The sequence below is a fragment of the Columba livia genome, chromosome 1 (assembly GCF_036013475.1).
Source record: "Columba livia isolate bColLiv1 breed racing homer chromosome 1, bColLiv1.pat.W.v2, whole genome shotgun sequence".
Taxonomy (NCBI): Eukaryota; Metazoa; Chordata; class Aves; order Columbiformes; family Columbidae; genus Columba; species Columba livia.
In genome coordinates this window covers 61,562,737-61,583,856 of record NC_088602.1, presented here as the reverse complement: position 1 = coordinate 61,583,856, position 21,120 = coordinate 61,562,737, and the positions used below count along the sequence as shown (strand labels likewise).

Sequence of the window (21,120 nt, the reverse complement as noted above, 5' to 3'; positions counted from 1 at the left end):
TCCCTTGCACTTCTCCCCGGTCACTGGAAGGAAGCAACCAGTCAGCCAACAAAAAAACATCGCCTTTCACAAGGCAAGTCTAACCTAAGAAACAGATTGATATTTAAAGCTGGGGTCAGCGATGGTCAGCCCATAGATATTTAACTTGTGCGAAATGACTTTTAAAACTATTAGTCAAATCATCTTCCAGCACAAAGAACTGCTATGTTTTCACTGAAGTCTAATACGCACACGTGTTATTACTCTATGTGGCACCTTGCTGTGGGACAGCTTTGTTTTTGATTGAATCTGGAAACTAGCACTTTACAGCCATAAGAATACATGCTGCTGCAGCTGCACCCATTTCTATTTTTCTGACAGTTGGCCAGGAGGCACAGACAAGGCAGCATGTTGTGCTTTGAAGAAACTTCTTACCCCTTACCAGCCTAGGCACTATAAAATACTCATACACTATTTTGGGTGGCATTTCATTGCAAATTCCATATGCTTAGCTGAACTATTCAATGATCAGAATGGCAATAAAGAGATTGCATTTGAATGCACCATGCAGCAAGTATTTTCCCCTATGGCTGCTATAGCCCATTATCTCCTAAAATAAACAACGCACAGTCTGCTTGCTCCATCAGCTGAGTTCCGCAGTATTAGACACCTCTCTGCAGCAGAAGGATGTATGTGGCTCAAACATCTACTCCAGGGCACAGTCTCATCTCCATTCGAAGATATTAGCACATGCACACTTCCCTGTGCACCAAGATAATAGAGCCCAAAGGGTGCAAGTTCTTTAACATGGTATATAATAGAAAATGGAGAGAAGCAAGGCTGCTCCAGATTCTTTCCCCAAGCAAACTGTATGGTTTTCCTCTTAGGTATAGGCATAACCATGTGATAATGCAGCACTTAAAATAAAAAAGTTAATTCCCAGTAATTTCTGAGGGAATGAAATAAGAAGAAAATCTCTTCTCTAGAACCATTTAATGCATACTGAAGGGAAACAGCTACCATTATGGAAAACCCCTTTAAATAATTTGTACTCATATGCCATCACAAATTAACAAGGAAATTGAAGATGTATAACTTCAGGACATGCAGCAACTCATCTCTGCAGCACCATCATACATTTGTTCTTGCGTATGTCATCCAGCAAAGAGGGACACAAAGTCATACATAAGGTTAGTTTTGCAGAGAAAGACAGACAGTACAGATTGAGATGCAGGAAAAAAAAAAGAAGAAAGTCCCAGCTAAATGAATGGATTTAAAAATCTCTCTTACCTTCCTTGCAGAAGAAACTGTGTCTACCACTCTAAGGTACTACTATGTGTAAACAATCTAGTAGAAAGGATGATCTTTTAGAGGCTACTACAATATTTAAGATCCTAAAGCAGCTCATTGGATCAGCTACCTAGTGATAAAGTAGTTCAGATAATCTCAGCTACATCCAACAACAAACTCTGGCCAAATGTCAGAGCTTTTAGTCTGCTTTGACTAAAGCTGGCCAGGCACTAGCCTTGTAAAACAGCTCCAGCACGAACAGGGCTTCACACAGTCTTTGAAATATTTCTTCCTATTTTCCCTTTTTGACACTTGACTGGTAATTTTGCAATCTAGGCAAGTTTAAAGTTTTATTTTTGCCTAGGCTTTAAACATTAAATTGATCTTCACTGCACAACTTGAGGCCATTTCCTCTCATCCTGTGACTTGTTACTTGGGAGAAGAGACCAACCCCCTCCATGCTACAACCTCCTTTCAGGTGGTTGCTGAGAGCGATAAGGTCTCCCCTCAGCCTCCTTTTCTCCAGGCTGAACAGCCCCAGTTCCCTCACCAGCTTCTCATCAGACTTGTGCTCCAGACCCCTCACCAGCTTCGTTGCTCTTCTCTGAACTCTCTCCAGTCACCTAAACGAGAGGCGCACAGCTGAACCCTCAGCACTTGCAGACACCCTTCTCCTCAGGAAAACTGGCCACCCATCCCCTGGTTCATACTGTCATTTATGAATCACAGATTGCGAGACTTGAGAGGCAACATGTTGTCTTTTGAATGTCCGGTTTACTCCCAAGAAATTATCCCTGATTATCAGATTAAACTTTCTTTTTGGCAAAGAATAATATTTTCAAATAAATAAATAAGCAAGAAGCTTGAATCATAAACAAGGCTAGGAATATGTGAACATTTCTTTCTACTAAATTAACACCGGCAAAGGACAGAATGAAATATTGATCTATATTTTTGAATTAGCTCTCTGAGGTTCGCAAGCACCTTTTCATAGCTGTGAACATAGCACAGCAAAGAAAAATTGATGATTACTCACTTTGCAAGCTGAACTGCATGGATCGTTAATGGCTGACTTGTTAATTAAATATGGTAGCACAATCCTAGATTAGTCCTGTCTTTAAAGAACATCATTAATATACCTGGTTTTCAATTTAAGAAACATCATCTCTGCATACAGTAGCCATTGTAATATTCCTGCCTAAGTATAACACTTCATTCATTACATTGACAGGTCACATCACTTAGGCCTTTCACCGGAATATATTTCATCAGCTTACAAATGCTGTCTCTGTTTCCATGTATAAGCCCCACATGCACAACATCTCCTTTAAATCTCAGATCAACATTTTCAGAAACCAACAAAAAATAAACCCACAAACAAGAGAATTGCAATAGGTTTTCTAACTGATTATTTGGCACCACACAAAATTCTCATTTAGCTGAAGAATTCTCTTCTTCACGTTTTCCATTTTTTTTCAAGCCTATTGCAGTGTATGCAAAATGGAAAAAATACTTTGCTACAAATGTTGAACAAGGGACCCAAACAAGTTCAGTACAGCTCTGCCCTTGATCCTTTTAAATTGCATATTACAATATGAGCGTGAGCCTTTACAACATATTACAAGTTATTGGTGTCTTATTTTTTATTTAGTGTGTGATACATCAGTAACATTAATACAATCTAGCCCTATCCTTCCTCACGTATGGAATCCAAGGTCGACACTCCTTGTTTCAGAAGAGAGACAGCAAGTGCCCCTGGCAAGAATACTCCAGAAGCCCTTAGAAAAATTGTAACTAAAAAGGGATTATTTACTAAAAGTTTCTGCAAAACACCTCATGTAATCAAATTGACTAACAATCACACGTTATATATACATATACGTGTTTTATATATACATACACACACAGAAGCATCCTTCAAAATTTAAAAACATTAATTTAGGTACTGCAAGACTGAACACATGACAATTAAATGACTAGCACGTTGAAATGCTGAGGTAGCAATACCGCTAAAATACATGCTGAGATTCAACCCTGCCTTCATTAGGCAGATAAAGTCATCACTGTGGAAGTGTAAGATTGTCTTTTTGGCTAGTACTTAATCAGGCTTCAAGTATGTGTTGCTAATAACTGTGAATAATAAATTAATTCAGAGACTGGAGCACACATGCATACAGAAGACTGATGAGTGGTTGTTAAGAGGTCTGTTCCAGAGAGAGGAAATCTCTTACACACTTTTGCAAAGTGTATTTATTCATTCTCACGAATACTTAATGAGAACTTCACTATCTGCTATTTCAGCTAGACACAAAAGGAAATTCTAAGAAACAGTGACTTATGAAACAAAATGGAGACCAAATGAAGAAAAGACACAGTTCTTCATTCGTGTGCTCTCTTTTTGAGGAGGTGCAATTGATCCACTTTCACTGGACATTTTGTGATGGACACTTCTCAAACAAACAAGACAGCTACTTTGCAGCAAACCCTCGGTATTTTAGAAGATTTACTTTGCCTACATTTCTGAAGCCAGAAGTTCTCACACACAAAAAGAGTATGACCAAAATGTTGTCTTTGAGGACATCTGGAATGACAGCTTTGGTGGTGATTACATATCTGTGAATCCAGCTCCTGCTGCTTCAGTACTAAGAGTATATTTCCACCCCTCCCCCAAACTTATCTAAATAATTTAAGGTGTCTATCCCTTTTAACCCCCAAAATACATCACAAAATAAGACAGGTCTCTAAGTATTAATCAATAAATTCACCATTCAATGCTCTAAACGTGAATTATGTAGAAGTATGGTGAGCTACTTGGGAGGCAGAAGGAAGGAACCCATCTTAATGCTGCAAGCATAATACACACCTTTTTTGTTTATGAATGGATCTCTATACTTTTACACCAAACAAAAGCTTTGAAAGTCTACCGAAAGAAAATATTTACTCAAATTCAGTGCACTCCTACAATATTTGATTATAGAGTATTACTATATCCTATATTTATTACTAATAAATATTATTATCTATTACACAAATAGTATGACAGTAAATGCACTCCTGATGTCATGCTTTTGCTTCGATAAATTGGTACAACATAGATTTACACTGGAGCTAAACCAAATGGCACCAGGAACAGTGGAATTCACTCGAGATTCACAGAGCTGATACTAATAGCATTTGTCTTGCACCCAAACTGAGAATGAATGGCTGGAGAACGAATGGCTTAATCCCATCAGCAGCACGAAAACAAAGTCATAAAAGTACCTGTACATCTTACTGTTCCAGTCACAAAATCTGGTCAAAATGGAGAGAACTGTCACTAGGGGCCAAAGCCGTAACATTGTGAAAGCTGTTTGTGTCTGTGTTGTTTGCGACTGTTCACATAATTTTTTACGAATTCTGCTAGTTTTAGTAGTCATACCACGGTACAGGGGAATGTTTTGCATGGAGGAAAGACAGAAAGGGAGGCAGATTCAGTGACTAAGACATTAATATCTATATTCTAGAATATTAATACTTACATAAGAAGGGATAAACTTTCCCCTCAAATTAAGAGGTTTTGCCACAGAATTTAACTCTGCAGTTCATCCTATTTTTAATAGATTTTGCTTGCTACATTCTATCATATAGCAGGTGATAAAACAATCATATAGTCCTTTTGCAAAAATTAAGAGCATTTACTGTGTTACAATGGTTGCAATTTAAAAGGCAGTTTTTCCATGCTGCTGGAAATTAAAGTATTAAATTATAAACTACAGACTTCTGTGTGCTTAGAGAAAAACCAAAATACTGCAGGTATCTAATTTAATGAGGGGGAAGTCTTTGCTTTTTTTTAAATTACTTTAAATAAATTGAATTTTCTTTGTTAAGGAGATACTGAATAAATTATACTAGTTAATGTGCTTTTTAGATGGACTCAATTAATATCGGATATTCACAGACAACATAATAGAACAAATCAAGATCAGTATGACGTCCCTCAAAGGATGAATAATTAAGTCTTAGCCACAATATGTACAAAAACGCAGGGTTACAGAAAATTTCTCTCTGGTCACATAGATGAGGTTCCCATTTATTCTGAAACCGTTACAGATAATGCCTCAAACCCCTGCCTACATCAAGGAAAACATATCCTTTTTTTCCAGAACAATGTTTTAATACTGCACATCCATTTCCCACACAATTTGTATATGTTGTAACACATTCCTTCAAGCAACAAAGATGCATGAAACACATATGTCCATGGAGATGCAAGAGCATTTCACTTATCTTCAGTGCCAGAAACTACAGTTACTACTTTGCCTACAAAGGCTACAATTTGGAGGGAAGGTTCAGGATTATCGCAATTGCAGAAAGAGCCATTAACCAGTTTATGTTGCCAATCAGTATGTTTTTCTCCTCAAACATTAAAATTGTTATTTTTGTCACATGATCATATACCCAATACATTTAGTTTGACTGTATCCTACGTTCTTAAAAAATCTTTATTCCTTTTCTGAATTAAGTATATGCAGTGGATTCACTGCAGTCCTACCACTACCAACAACTAGATACCTACAACCAATACAATTATTTACTGATAAACACATTGTTTCCATATATCATACCAGACTACTCAATTCCCCAATTTCCCAAAGCCAGAACTTAACGCCAAACAGCTACAATTTACTAGGGAAGAAAAAATAAACTAAGTTCCCAGTGTAGCAATGGACAGCTTTGGTGCAACACACTCCCAAATACTTCAAAAAGGACAAAGAGCTTCACAAGCTTTGATGCTGGCAGCATCCATTTCAAGAAAACTCAACTCTACACCATGCTTAAACCAGGTGGTATTCTTACAGACAGTCCCTAGACAGGAATAAAACCTTGAAGAAGCATTTTTTTTTATTTATTTAAAGAATAAAATGTACACAAAGTATAAAACCAGATTAACATATTCATTGAGGAACTCTAAATTTAATACATAAATTCATTAGGGAAGCAATAAACATACTGCATAAATTAATTAATTTGTGGTTATCCTCATTAAATTCTATTTAGTGAGTTAATAAGCTTAAAAAGCAATAACAAATTGCTAAAGTGTATGTACAGGTCCGGGGTTTTGTTTATTTTGTTTTGTTTGTTTGGGGTTTTTGCGTTTGTTTGAAAGCAGCATGTCTAACTGAACGCTGCAATTCTGAATGCAAGCTAGTAACATTATGCAAGGTGTTCACTTTACCTTCTAGACTGCATTATCAAGTGCTTTTTGCTAAAGGATTTTGATTTGCCAGAAAAGTGCAGACTTTACAATGTTCAACTGGGGAAGGTACTCTTGCTAAGGTTTAAGAACCACCTGCTCCTTAAAATTAAGAAGAAAACTTATTTGTATTACGGGATGAGTTCCAGCTTCTTGGGAAATATTAATCAGAAACATACATACACGCATATGTATCTATACACATATATATTTATACACACACAAAAATACATTGCTACATTTGAGAATTATACTCAGGCTCCTATGGCCTCTCACTGTTTGAGGATAATAAACACGTAACCACATTGACAGAGTTACAAATTGGGAGGAGGTTGGCAGCACTGGTGGACACCATATCCACCACCAATAAATACTTTAACTTCTGTGATGGTGTATGAGTGCTCCAGCATTGAATGGTCTGTTATTTGCATGCTGTAGAAGACTGAAGTGGTGGACCCATTTGTCATGGCACAGGTAGAGTCTGTTTATGCTCTCATTTTCTGGAGAGAAAAGGCTCGAAGTGCTGTTGGCCTATACTATGATTTAAACAAAACAAAAAAAGCCACATATACATGTTTTTCACTTGATCTCTTCCCATGCCATAATGTATAATTGAGAGAAAATGGCAAACTGCATCCCAGAGTACATTAGTCATATTGATATTATAAATACCTTTATTTTAAAGTAAAATATAGCCTGAACACATCTCTGGCTCTGATGCAGCATCAATGCATTAACTAAGCACGGTTCAGCGCCCGTATCAATACACAGTCCTCTCACCTTCCCAGGACATATACAATTCACAGTCAAACTACCAGTGCTACCTTGATAAAATATTTACAGCGATCTTTAACTAATACATGATCAAACAATTCCTTAGATAACTTTGGGATATTAATCCAATTTTTCACCCCTTAAGTCGATTTTATTAACTCCCTAAAACTTACAGCAACAGACTCTACTTCCCTTTGTAGGAACAATAAACAAAGAAGGCAGTATTTCAAACAATGATGGTCAGTCCTTTTAAGGGATTCTTATTCCTTGGATTACATTCCTTTTTCCCCAAGAACACCTAGCCCAAATAAACTGGTGTGCTTAATTCCTGATTCTTTAACAATCAGGAGAAATATCTGGCAAATTTCAATGACCATGATCATACAAAGAAAAGATAAATAAATAAATAAATAAAAACAGTTTCCAGAAAGACCAGTCCAAACAAAAAAGATCTCAGTATCCGTTGTCAGAATGGACACTTTTGAAACAAAATTCAGAAGAAATCAGCTATCAAAGCAGCATCAGAGAATGCTGCAGTATTAATCTTCCATCATATAAGCTGCTCTGCAGCCCTATGACAGTAGCATTAAGTCCACAAATGAAAAAATAAAAACAATATAGGCTTCAAAAGAAGGCACATGGTGATACAGAACAGCTACCAGAAATTCTTTCCTTAAAAGCAGATAACCCTATAGCCTGCTCTTTAAGCAAAACTTGAACTCTTTCAAAACCTAGTCCTTCTGTAAAAAGAACCATGTCCATCAATCACACCAAGTCTTTAGACATTTTATATTGATTTTGGTCTCTTAAGACTAATTCACAAAGGATTTGAAAGCCAGAGCACATTAAAATGCCATCTCCATGATTGGTTAAAAATGTATATTAAACAAATCAAGACATACTCATGTTGCAAACAGGTCCTCAAGAGTTTTGTGCTGACACTTGGGCAATAAGACAGCTAATGAGAACAGCTGTATTCTGTTCAGCACTGCTTAGGACACTTCAACAAATTGACTTCAAATGATTTGTCACCAAGCTCCTCCAGGAAAAAGCCACACCATTTAATGAAGCAGGGGGGAGAAGAAAGACAGGTCACAACATATTCATCTAAGGAAATCTTTGATCCCAGGCTAAACACTGGGATAATAGTTAAAATCATGCTAGAAAGAACATTTAATGTGGAGTAAGTTTAACCATTTATCTCTGTTACAATTATAGATTTTTGAGGTATTGGCAGACACTTTAGGCTTTATTCATGACTTTGCTTTCAGTAGTCATGATAGTACTTTCAAAGAACCATCTGTAAAATAAATTTAAATGTGGTTTGAAACGGAAGAACCACAATGAGTCACTCCCAGCATTTTCACGAAAACAACCAATGAAGTCGCAAGATAAAAGATGGGTGGTGCTGGCTGGGATTGGTTTTCTTGCTGTTTTCCTTTAATATATCTTACTGTTTCACTCCTGAACCATTGTGTCTGTGGAAGAGAAGAGGAAAGGTCATCAGTAGCCAGTGGCAGCACCAGCTGGGAGTTCAAAATAGACACTTGCAGTTTTCAGCTGTCAAATGATGGCTGAAATTGTAACAAGGGCCAATATGAAATGATCTGTAAATCTGTAGCCTTTTTTTTTCAACTGTCAAGAATAAATGAAGGGGTTTGAGAGCAATTTGAAGTCTATTATATTATTATACTTATCATGAAGTATTGCGAGTTTTTCAGTTGCACTTGTTCCCGGTTTAGCAGAACTACCCCCCATGCCCTGCACTTAAACACCCAAGCAAAAGGGAATTATGAATTACGCTTGATCCACTCCCTGTTAAAATTTGCCAATCTCTTTTCTCTCTGGCTGTTACATTTTTGTGAAAGTAGACATCATAGATAAAATGAGATCAAATAATAGTCATCACTTATTTACTCTTACAAGTGCTATCCATGAATTGCCAACGTCTTACCATCAATAAACAGAGCTGAAAAATGCTGAAATGATACAAGGAAGGTATAGAAAGCAACACAACTATACAAATATTCTCTAGTCCCATCAACATGGCACTCTGGGTCCAACCTCATGTTTTACATCCGAAACCATATTTTTTGTAAACTAGACTTGCCTCTCCCAAGCAGCGGGCTCTGTGCGAGAACTGTGTGTGTTTGAACTGAGAAGGAATTCACATATGTGCACCCAACCCATGAGCAGGACCAAAAAAAAAAAAAAAACCACCAAACAAAAAAGGAAACAGGTTCTTCCATAACTGCAAGTTCAGCAAATATGCTGCAACAGCAGCCACAACGTTGCTGTCCTTCCTTCAAGACATCAGCTAATATTTCAGTATGGATACAGGAAGACACTCCGGCCCACCCGTCGCCATTCCAAAATGCCAGCCTGTTTACCAGCACAAATAACCCTTCTGGAATGTGCATAGCCAGCCTACCAACACCACAGCACTCCACCACCTCACACTGGCCTCCCAAGTATCCTCATCTCCAGTGCAAAAGAGGACACTGCGTTGAAAGAAGGGGAGGTGACACAAGGGTGCATGATGCATGTTTCTTTGATTTCTAGACCGGACAAACTGGTGCAAACAGCTGCCGCATGCTGCTGTGGCCCATCACCCTCATCGTACATTACAAACCAAAGAGATCAAATTTACCTACTATGTGAGTTATGAAAGGGTCTGGTCATGCCCGTGCTTAGTTGCATGACTTGACTGATCTGCAAGCAACCTGAACAGAATAATTGGCTTTGCCCCTTAGAAGCAGAACAATATTACCCTTCCTTCCTCCCCTCCCAGGGTGCAGTATGTTCTGTGGCCCTTGCTCTTGAATGGCTGAGAAATTCCACCCTACTCACTGGCACGGAACTGACTTTTTAAAAATCGTATGTATTGTATTTAAATTATGGTCTTTAAAATAATAAGATCTAGCTAGTCTAATGATGGCTTACTATATGCAGCAAAAAAAACAGAAATGGAATGTGTTCTTGGCTAATTAAACTCCTTGGACTTAAATTATATTTGCTATCACATTTGTCCCTGTGGACACCGCCTAATTTCTCCTTGCTCTTCTCTCATCTGATAGACAGAAAGTTTTTTGGGAGCAGGGACTGTCATTTATTATATGTCTGTACAGGACCTAGGCCACCGAAGCCCGAAGGCTTTGAAGTGCTACTGCATTTCAATGTCCTCTTCAAATAATGAGGACATTTGACTGCTCTTTCTAGCAGAAATGACTTGCAGTAGCTATATTTAACACTAATAATGAGGAGAAAGTTTGAAAGTGGCATTCTCCGTTCTTGGAGAACTATGTAAAGAACATAGTAAAACCACCTTGCTCTGCCTTTTTTCACTGTAGGTAACTAGATTAATTATCCATCAGGTATGTAGGTCTACTGGAACATGACGACTTCCATGGGGCAGAGAAACGGGGGGGGTGACTGCAGGTCATGGGTTGCTGCGGCAGCCGCCGCAGCCAGCATGACGCTGCACAGTTGTTGTGGGGTCCCCCTTCATGTGCCCAGGATTACTTTTTCTGCAAGAACTGCACAGTTACTCCAGCCCAGCGCCTTTTATTAAAACTTTGTAAGGGAAATATCGCGTCATCCTCAAACATCCTCTGTTCAGCTAAAAGTGAAGGGAATACGACAGGGAGTGGAGGGGAGGGAGGGGGAAAACAACCACTGGTGCAAATGCTGCCAGTCCCATACAAAGGAATAAAATTTCACTTTTTTGGAAGAAACAAACAAAAAACCCCTCAGCATTCTGGAAAGGAATAGCTGCAACAAATAAGTATTAGCACAAGTATAAATTCAGAAAGCCTGGATTGCACCTACACCAATAGACAATCATAGAAATAAATATTACTCAGACTGTGAAGCTATAAAGTCTCTGAGGGTGAAAGTTACCATGAACCAGCTTGGTTTCCTCAGTCTTTACTCACTGGGATGGGGTTCCCCACCCTGACCAACGCTTTTGGTCTCAAGATACTGGGTGTCTATTAGGGTACCCTGTAGCTCCTGTGTGCTCTTTGTGCCTACATTTCCTTTTACAGAAGGAGAAAGAACACATCTGTAAACAGAGAAAAGATTATTAAATACCAAAACCTCACTTGATACAGAATGGGAGTAAAAGTACTAATGCTGTTACCATCTACTTACCCCTCTGAATAGCATACTACAGCCACGAGCAGGGCTAGGGTCTCTTCAGTGGCAGCACTTGTATTAAAACCCAGCTAGATCTGACACTCGGGAGCGCTTCCAAGCTTTTTTCTACCACAGGCATGAGGGGGCAGTTAAGGGCAGAAGACCTCCTGAGAGAGTCCTAGAGAAATGTCCCAGGCAGAGGAAGCCAAACTTGGCAGGGTCCATACCCGTGCTGTTCATACAGAGCAGACCTTGAAGCAAATTAGGCAGCCAACAATGCCTTTCTCCTCCCTTCCCGCCCCTCTTCAGAAGAAACTACTTCTCCATGTCTGGTAGGGATACGGAATTAATTAGCATATATGCAATGTGAACAATCAGGAAACTTGAACCTGGGGCTAAAGCAAGAGCCAAATTACTTGATGCTAAAACACATTCGGTGTGAAACAGTGAAAGGGGTCAGGGAAGTACCGGGCCACTTGACATCAAAAACAGTATCTGCGGTAGGAAGTGGGAGTAGAGCAGAGCAGCTTGCAGTGTTTTTGTACCCTTTCCTTTATATGGCTGTGTTGGCACACTGGGATGTAGACAAGCATGTCATGCTGGGAAAGGAAGAGATGTGACAGGACTGAGGAATCATCAGCCCAGGGCATGATCGCTCAAGCTGAGGCAACTCCAACTATTTTTGCATTAAACACACACACCCGCGCTCAGTGGCCCCCAAGCATACAGCAGCTCTCCCTAAAGGTGAACCATTTTCTTTTACGAAGACAAACAAGGAAAAGATTAGTTTAAAAGCCTACTACAACTGTTGTGCAATAAAAACAAGTGACAAGCTTTTAGGCTTAATTGCTTCATCAGTCCAATAAGAGAATAAGGTATTCTGAGCCTGAGAGCTTGTTTGTTTCTTTGCCAGCTACATTTATTAAACTAATAAACAGTTCCCTCTCCACAGACCTTATTTATACTATATTACTTCAGACTGGCTACAAATCTCCCCATCTTCCAAAACATTAAAAACCTAGGGTTTAAAGAGAGCAAATTATCAGGTTCTAATTCTGCAAAGCATGAGCTACCTTCCAGAACTCGGGATTAGTCAAATTTATGAATCTCTGGAAAGAGCAAGCCTCCTTATCAAAATTAAGAGAACACCTGAAAGACCTTCTCTGAGAAGAAAACTTCTCTGACCATCTGCTTGATGGGCCAGGACATTCTCTCCCATGTTCTCTGTCCAACTGAAACATACTACATGGATTACCTGGAAGCAAGCTACAGGAATAGCTTTATCCTTGTAAAGTTATGCTACATTTTAAAATGGGCTTATGGCTGCTCCAAGTTGCACCTTACCATCTATGTTTATACAAAGCTGCCTTGGCTGATATAAACTACAAGAGCACACAGTCACTACACCCCGGCTACACCCTGACTTCTCTTTCTCACCCTCCAAAGGCCAAAGATAACTGTGGTATAATGTGACTCAAGGCTGCCTTCTTCACTAGGTAATATCTGAGCAGAATCTGATCCTACAGATGCATGTTCTAAAGCCAGAGTCATTTGGGTTGTGATAACTTGACTATAACAGGTTTTTGTAAACACTTGGCATATATCTATCTTTGCCATCATGTAAAAATAGAACAGATAGTAATATTTCCTTACAGACATTTGCTACAGAACATGGCTATAGAAATGACATTCTCTATAACCACTTGGAAGTTATTGGTTCTGATTTCCTTACGGGTGTATTTTCCATAAAAAGTCTTACACCAGTGCTAATTACAAAATTAGCAAGAAGCTCAGAAGTAATTAGCTTGGGATGTTAAACCACTAATGTTCCTTAAATAAAACTCCTAATTAGGACACACGGAACATTTATTTACAGGCTAGATCTGACAAACTGCCCAAGCTTCCCCTTTCTACCTGACATCCATGACACTGCCAGGGAAATGTTAAGCACCCACAGTATTCTCCTCAGGAAGGAGCACTCATTTGACTTGTGCAGGTACAGGCAAGGACTCCTTTACCCATCCACTTGGAGCCCAAAGCAGACAAGCATAGCAGAGAGAGTCATGGCCATACATTCAGATACCTACCACCAGAAGGCCATTCATCTCCCTCTTTTGATTGCATAGGGAGCCTGGGCACTTGCTCATATTAAGCTTCCATGATGGGATTTAGCTCCTGATACCATAAAAATATAAAACTACTGACACTGTCTGGTCTTTCCTCCTCCTACATGGTATTTCTCAGACTCCAAGATAAACGCGGTTGGATAGATGCTTTTGGTTTATTACACATAATAAAACAGCACCTGACACAGAGGCATCTCAATTGAGAATTGATCCACAGTAAACTACCGCAATACAAGCAGCAACACTCACAATTCCTTTATAGCCTGCTTATCTCAGACATACTTAACTGCTTAAAAAAAAAAAAACCTCACAATTGTATTGACATTCCATGCATCCTGCAGACAGTCTTTCCAAACATTTTGTATCTTTTTCTAATCTGAAAACAAAATCACCCATGATCTCATAGGAGCAGACACACAGACCTTTAAGTATCGAAGGGAAAAAAACTTTTTTAGAAATAAAATCTTTCCACCAGTCCTTAAGTCCATTGAGTATTGCTTCGTGTGACAAAAGAATTTCTGTTTGCATGGAACACTTCACTCCTACTTTGACACTGACCAACATATAAACTGATGTCTTCTGAACCATAAGCAGTATCTTTCAGTCACCTGGATCTTATTATCTGATGCAGTTCTGTTATACGCTTTTGCCGTGGCTGCAATGTACCTCAGATGCCTAGAAGGAATCCTTGCATGCATGCCTCTGGGACAGAGCTAGCTTCCAGTATCTCAGTATAGGCTGAAATCACATTGCCCAGTTACCTTTAGACAAATCTTTGAAAAGCAGCTCCTCATTGCCAGACATATCCAAGTGACAAACTCAGCTGTGCTATCTTAACCATTTTCACTGGTGAAAAAAAAAAAAAAAGCTTTAAGTTATTTGTGGGGTAACTTCAACTACCTTTCGGCTGCTAAAAGGAATGTTGTATTTTAGAAGAATTTTATCTTCTCTCCAGAGCTTGCTCTTTTCCCCATCAGCTCAGATGAGAGTGGCTTGTGCCTAAAAGCACTAGAAAAAACAGCTTGGTTACCATAGTGCCTGCATCTCTGAGTCAACACTGGTGTCACCCGCACATTGCTGGGGATGCATGTGCTCTTCCATCTTTTTGAGGCCACTGAAGTTAAGATTTGATATCTTACCCCAGACGAACATTCATTCCGGAGAGGAACGAGTCATTTTTAGCATGCTTAGAAATAACCAGCTACTTCCCTTTGTATGATCTAAAAATCACAGTTATTTCATTGAATGTCCTGAGTTTGAAGGGACCCACAAGGATCATAGAGTCCTGAAGCCATTTACCTGTGAGGTCTCATTGTTGGGATTGTTTATTTTACTTTTAGCATACCTTTTGATGTCCCTTTTTCTTTAATACCACAGCAACCAGCTCAGCAAAAACATACATATTTGCTACGTCCATTATAAAAAAACCTCAGTCATACTCTTCCTATAGCATAACACAGAGAATATTTTTCAATATTATATTTCTCCTACTGAAACTTACAATAACAATTCTTTTCCAGTGGATACACTCAACCCTCTGTATAAAAATATTAATTCATACTGGAGATAGGCAGAGATGTTCTGACTAAAAACAGGTTGGGTGTTTTGTCAGAAAGAGCAAGTTTTGCTGAAACAAAAGCCTTTCTCCTGAAAATCCAGGATGTAATTTGGGGGAGAAACATGATGACCACAGATCTCAGCTAACATTACGCAGTAGCTGAGAGCTAGCATGGCCATAATCGAGATTTGAAACCTGGTCCTACACTTCAGATTGCACAGATTACTTTCATGAGCCCAAATATTTTAGGTAAGAGAAAAATCTTTCCCTGACCGAACAGACATAATGTTTGCATTACTAGTTCCAGGAATCAGAGAGAGTAATATTTTAAAGTGAAACATTTAGAATGAAGGAACAAAAACCAAAATCGATAATCCAAACCTCCTCTTCTGCATGTCTAATAAGACAGGCCAAGAATATAAGCCCTTAGAGGCATGAAACAGAACATGATATACTAACAATTACTCCACAAAAAGGCTGTGTGAATAGCCATATATAAATACATATATACACACACTGATGTTTGTTTGACTGCTAAGAACTAAATGACTTAACAGCTAGGCTTGGCACCACATGAAACACACACCTTAGGGAAAATTAACAAATCTAAGTGCAAAGGTTAGAGTTAGCTGCCTGCCAGGAAGGTTCTTCCATCTCACTGAGCCAAAAAAATATTCGGCATCTCTTTCAGAAGGATGCAACAAACTGTATTTCACATGAACTTGGCAGAGCCTTAAACCAGCAGGTCCATCCCACAAAATGGCAAGAATCTCCAGCAGCTGTTGTTGTTGACAACATGTGACAACCAGACATCATCAACTGCATGCCTGATTCTTGCTAATTTTGTGCAGGGTTACAACATTTTCCTATGTTTGTTAGCTACAATTATCTTAATAACAGTTAGCAGCAGAAAGAAGATTAAGTGGAAAAAACAAGGAGAATGTGCAAGTGAGGTTTCTAGGCTATGACCAGAAAGACAGTAAAAAGCCAACATGCAGGCTTAACTTGAGATAGTACTGACTGACTATACAAAGCGGCTTTGGATCAGACTGCCTGTTTGGTTTTGGGTTCTTTTTCTTTGTTTGTTTGGGGTTTTTTTTGTTTGTTTTGTTGTGGTTTTAGGGGCTTTTGTTTTGGTTTGGATTTTTGTTTGTTTGGTTTGGTTTTTAAGGCAGATGAGAAACGCACTACTTTGCCACTTTTTATAGAAATGGACAAAAAAATGGTGCTCATGAAAATCTGGATAAAATCATTGTTCAGACTGGAAGAATATTTTCTGATGTATTTCACAATTGAACAAAAACCACTCTGTGTGTGTACACATATGTTCAAACTGCATATTTAAGCATCTCTTTTTGTGAAACAAAAACACAGAAATCACTCCACAATGACTTTGTGGTTAGCACAATCAGGTGAGACAAAAGAGGCTCATGTTCGAAACTGTAATTCATCTCATTAAAGTGGTCCATTTATTATGGCTACTTACCTCATGATCACTTTGTCAGAGTTTCCATGCCTAAGCTAAGAAATCATTCCTCTCCAAAAGAGGAAAAACGTGGTTGAAACTGCTATTCTAACTGCCATTTCATGACAAAAATACTTTAAGACAGCTTTAACCTAGATATTTATTTTTCTTCATATGATATCCTACGTAAGTATGGTATTTTACAGATACCTTCAAGCAAGGATCTGAATTTAGCACTAAAATGTTGTTTTACAGGAATGTATGCCAAGTGCTTTTCATCTCATTATGCTGGTTTGAAATAAAGGTCCTACTTAAAGTAAGACTATACTAGCACAAAACACAAGAGTTATTTCAAAGCAGCGCAATAAACCACTGTTTCATGATGGTCAGTTGCCTCAACCAGCACTACAATTTCCAGTCAATTCAAGCTCCATTTAATTCCTACTGTACAATTAAGTAATACACTATATACTAGGTGGATTAAGTAAAATAATTTTGTACACTTCCAATTGGAAGTATTTTGATCTTCTAATTCAAATATTTTCAAGATTTATCCATTTTCCACATTAAATATATGTTCTACGTACTATACATCAAAAGATAGTGCTAGGATTTACAAAATTATTCCATAATCAGGACAGATTCCATTCACAATGAAAAAGTATTATAACAGTGACAGAACATATAAAGCCAGCTTCGATCTGGAAACTTTCAGTTCTAGCCCAACCTTTGTAATATTAGACAAATGTCTTCGCCTCTCTTCTTTCCTCTTACAAATTGCCTGCTTTACCTGTGTCATCCCTTGAGGCCAAGGACTGGCTTTCTCTTTGTATAATGTGATTTACAGCTGGGATTTCTGAATGCTGCTACAACACAAAATCACTGCAACGCTTCAAAGCTCTGCTCTACCAATCACCCTAATCCCAGTCTTTACTGGTACTTTTAATGGCATCCCTGCTGTTCCATAACAATAGTCCAGTCAAGAGAACTTGTCCCATCACTCTGGACCTACTGTACACACTCACAAATACATACATAACACGCCTTTTTTTGTTTTCTTGTAACCTTCAGGTCACATCTCAGATGCTGGCAATTAAGTCTAAATTTGTTCCATTTTCAGCAAAAGGCAAAATCATTCCCAAAGTAAAACTCCACCTAAAAAACTCCCGCTTCAGCACTGCCCACTCATTTTTGGTATAAACTACTGAAAATAGCAAGTCTATCCAGGGCTCTACAGCAGAATACATGGAGAATAAAGGGCTCAACAGGAGAATACTATAAAGACATGGGAACAGGAGACAAGAAATCACAATCTACTTGAGATTCTGCCCAGAAACAAACCACGGCAGGAGACTCCGGTCTGCGGTCACACTCAGCCCCCTGCACTGCTCCCAGGGCTCACACTTCGGTTTTGCAGGGCTGACGTTCTTGCTCCTCTAGTTGGAACAATGATTTCAAGTTTAAAAGTTTCTCACAGGCAGTTCATAAACTCACTGTGCAAACACCTACACTACATTCCCCGCCCCCCCCAAGACAAACGGGATGATTCTGGCACGCTACTCGGTATCTTCCCAGAGAGAAGGAAAAGTCATTTTTCTCCAGAGCGACTTTCAGGCTTCCGAGGCCAGGAACCCTGTCCCTTTCAAGACAGGGCTTTTAGTATCCAGCCTCACACTTACCCACAAGCTCCCAATTGCCTATTGCAAAACCAGGGCCCGGGGAGCCCCCCAGCCCGGCACAGCCAACACAGAGGACACGGGCTCAGGAGCCACCCCAGAAGGTTCGGAAACCCTTTTTTCACCTATTTGGTAGGCACGCTTTCACAAAACATTGGAATTTAACCGACTGACTCGACCCATGAATGAAAGTGTTGATCAGAAAATTCCCATCCAGTTGCCTGTCAGCGCTGATTTACACTAGCGGGGTGGCAGGCTTGCATCAGCCTCTCCGCCCAAACGGGGGGCTTGGGAAGCGCCACAGCATGCCCATAAAGGGGGTAATTTAAGGGAAAGCGCAAATCTGAGAGAGCCTGGGTTAGTTTTTTCACCTCCGCGCACAATAAGAGCGGACTGAACCGAGCACCTCAGCGACCCGCTTCATCTCCTTCGCTCCCCACCCTCAGCACGGGCTGCTCCTATCTCTCCCCAGGCATCCCTCACCAGGGCTGGAGCCAGGCTCCGGGGCCGCTGCCCCAGGGCAGGACACGGACAGCCAAAAAAAAATAAAAGGGGGGGAGAAGGGAAAAGAAAACAGAAAAAAGCACCCCACACATATACACACAGATACTACCAACCCCTCTGTAAAACGTGCCTCCTCATCAGCCCGCTGCCAGGAGACCCGGGGGACACTCACCTCGGGGGGAACGCAGCCTCAGCAGCAGCCTGCGCCCGGGCGTAAACCGCCTCTCCGCCGGTGCCGGGCAGGGGGCCGCACGGCGTCGCTGGGCGGCGACGTGGCTCGGCGCCGCGGCACACTTCCACTTTTTCTCGGGGGGTTCTTTCTTTGCAGCACGGTGAGCTCAGCCCCGCCGTGCCGAGCTGCGCCGCCTCTGCCTGCCTCCCCCGGCACTCCTCTCTGCCCGCCTGCCTCTCGCAGACGCCTCCCCGCGATGCGATGAGATGCCCTGCCCGGCTGCCGGCCGGACCACGGCGGCCGCTCCCTGCGCCCCGCCCCGGTACCTGCCGGATCGCCCCGAAGGAGGGGGGGTGGTCCAGGGGAGGCACCTCGGCCCTCGCGTCCCCAGCGTCCCCCCGCATCGCCTCGCACCCAGCCAGACCCCTCTCATATCCCCCTGGCTCCCTCTCGAGCACCCGCCGTGCTTGGGGTTCACCCGGCCCCGCAGGGCACGCCGCAAAGGGCTGCTGCTGTTTTGTTTTTCCAACTTAATTGTCCACCGTCTCCTTCGGTTAACTGCGCGGAGGAAGGGGCCGGGGAGGCTCTGTAGGATGTAGTTCAGCACAACAAAGGCCCACTTGATTCCCTGCTGGCACACAATGCCCAACAAAAGGGAAACGCTGGGAATGTCATAATTATCACCCTGTGTAGATTGAGGCAAAACCAACACTTCTTACGAGGTTTGTAGTTTCGAAATAAATGGCAGCTTGAATGCATCTATTTCTGTCCCCATACTATAAGCAGCTTGCTCACACCCTGCTGCTTTATTGCTGTGTTTGCTGGCACTTTGGGCCGAAATTTTGCAAAACACACAAAGGCAGCAAAGCCATAAGTCCTGGTGACAGAGAAGTATTTTGACATCTTATCAAGTGGTGAGACTAGCTGCTAAGATATTTTGCTCATGGGTGAGAACCCTGCTTAACTTTTAGCTAAAGTACATATCCACAGACGCACATCAGTGTGCCTGTTTTCTGGGATTAACTAAAGGGTATAAACACCTACCTATTAGATTACTCCTCACTTGACGTTCAGTGGTCTCTGCTTACCTGAGGATGACAACTGCACTGACTCAGGTTTGATTGTAAGGGATATAAACAGCTGTCCCTCATTTAAAGCTCAACTGTTATCCACATCTAAATGGTCCACTTTTGAAATTCACTCAAACTTTCTAAAGAAGCCCAAACTGAAAATCATGGATCTGACCACAGCTACCTTCACATTAAGTTTTAGGGGCCCAGTACCAAATATCTGAACATTTAGTGTCCCTGTAGGCAGATTAAAAACAGGTGTGTGGGGGGTGGAGGCATGGGGAGCAGAGCATGCTCTTCTCTGTGCCTGGAAACTGAACTGGTACACAGCAGGAGTGAAGGAGCCGTAAGGACTTAAGGGAAGGAATGCCTAGTCTCTAGCTTTGTGATTGGGGTGTTCAGTTAGGAAATGTGTTCCCAGGATAGTTATTATCCTGGTGATGCATGCTACAGTGAGCAGAATTTAGACCCTTATTCAGTCTTCTTCAGGTTAAATGCTTGAATGATCTCTTCTGGCTCCTTGACTTTGAATTCTGGCAACCCTCTGGCCTGACAGCAATGGAGTATCCTATTGCCTTCCTCATGCCTCAGCTTGCCTTAGTGCCTGGCTGAAGCACCTTCTTAGGAAGTAGACTGAAACTGGGGCTGAGGAAGGCCTATAGTGGCTCTTTGCTTGTTGGCCAAGCAGTCCAAGTGAGCAGTCATGATGCAAAAGACAGGTAACTTCCTCCTTGTGCTCTGTAAACAACTTTCAAGGATAAGATCTGTCATTTCCTATTGATTCCCAGTCAGTCTAGAAAGACTGATGTCTCAGATGGAAAGGATCTCCTAGAAGCTTTTTGTGGTTTCTGTTTCTTTCCTTTGACTTCTTATGTGAATTAGACTTTTTACTCAAAAGTCACCTTCCCTGCCTAAGGTACTAGGGGCTAGGCATCTAAAATGGAAATGAAGCAACAGCTGTCTACAGTATCCCAGTTAAGGCACACCAGATCTATCTCTCTTTGAAGTTAATTTTGTTTTTCAAAACTATGAAGTGTGCTAATGGTATCCTATCTGACACACTAGATCATGACTTAAAAGCAACCATTTCAAGCCAAATAGAACTTGTTGCCAGTACTACCAAGGTAAGCATAATT

At 40.6% G+C, this 21,120-nt stretch overlaps 1 protein-coding gene across 1 annotated transcript in view; it reads right to left on the bottom strand.

Annotated features, from left to right (window-relative positions):
* MYO16 (myosin XVI) overlaps window positions 1-19,072 on the bottom strand; it is a 385,805-nt gene extending 366,733 nt beyond the window's left edge. Inside the window, exon 1 of the mRNA XM_065058425.1 lies at window positions 18,915-19,072. The gene's annotated coding sequence lies outside the window, so the exon portion shown is untranslated. The remainder of the gene's footprint in view (window positions 1-18,914) is intronic.
* Window positions 19,073-21,120: the final 2,048 nt, after the last annotated feature.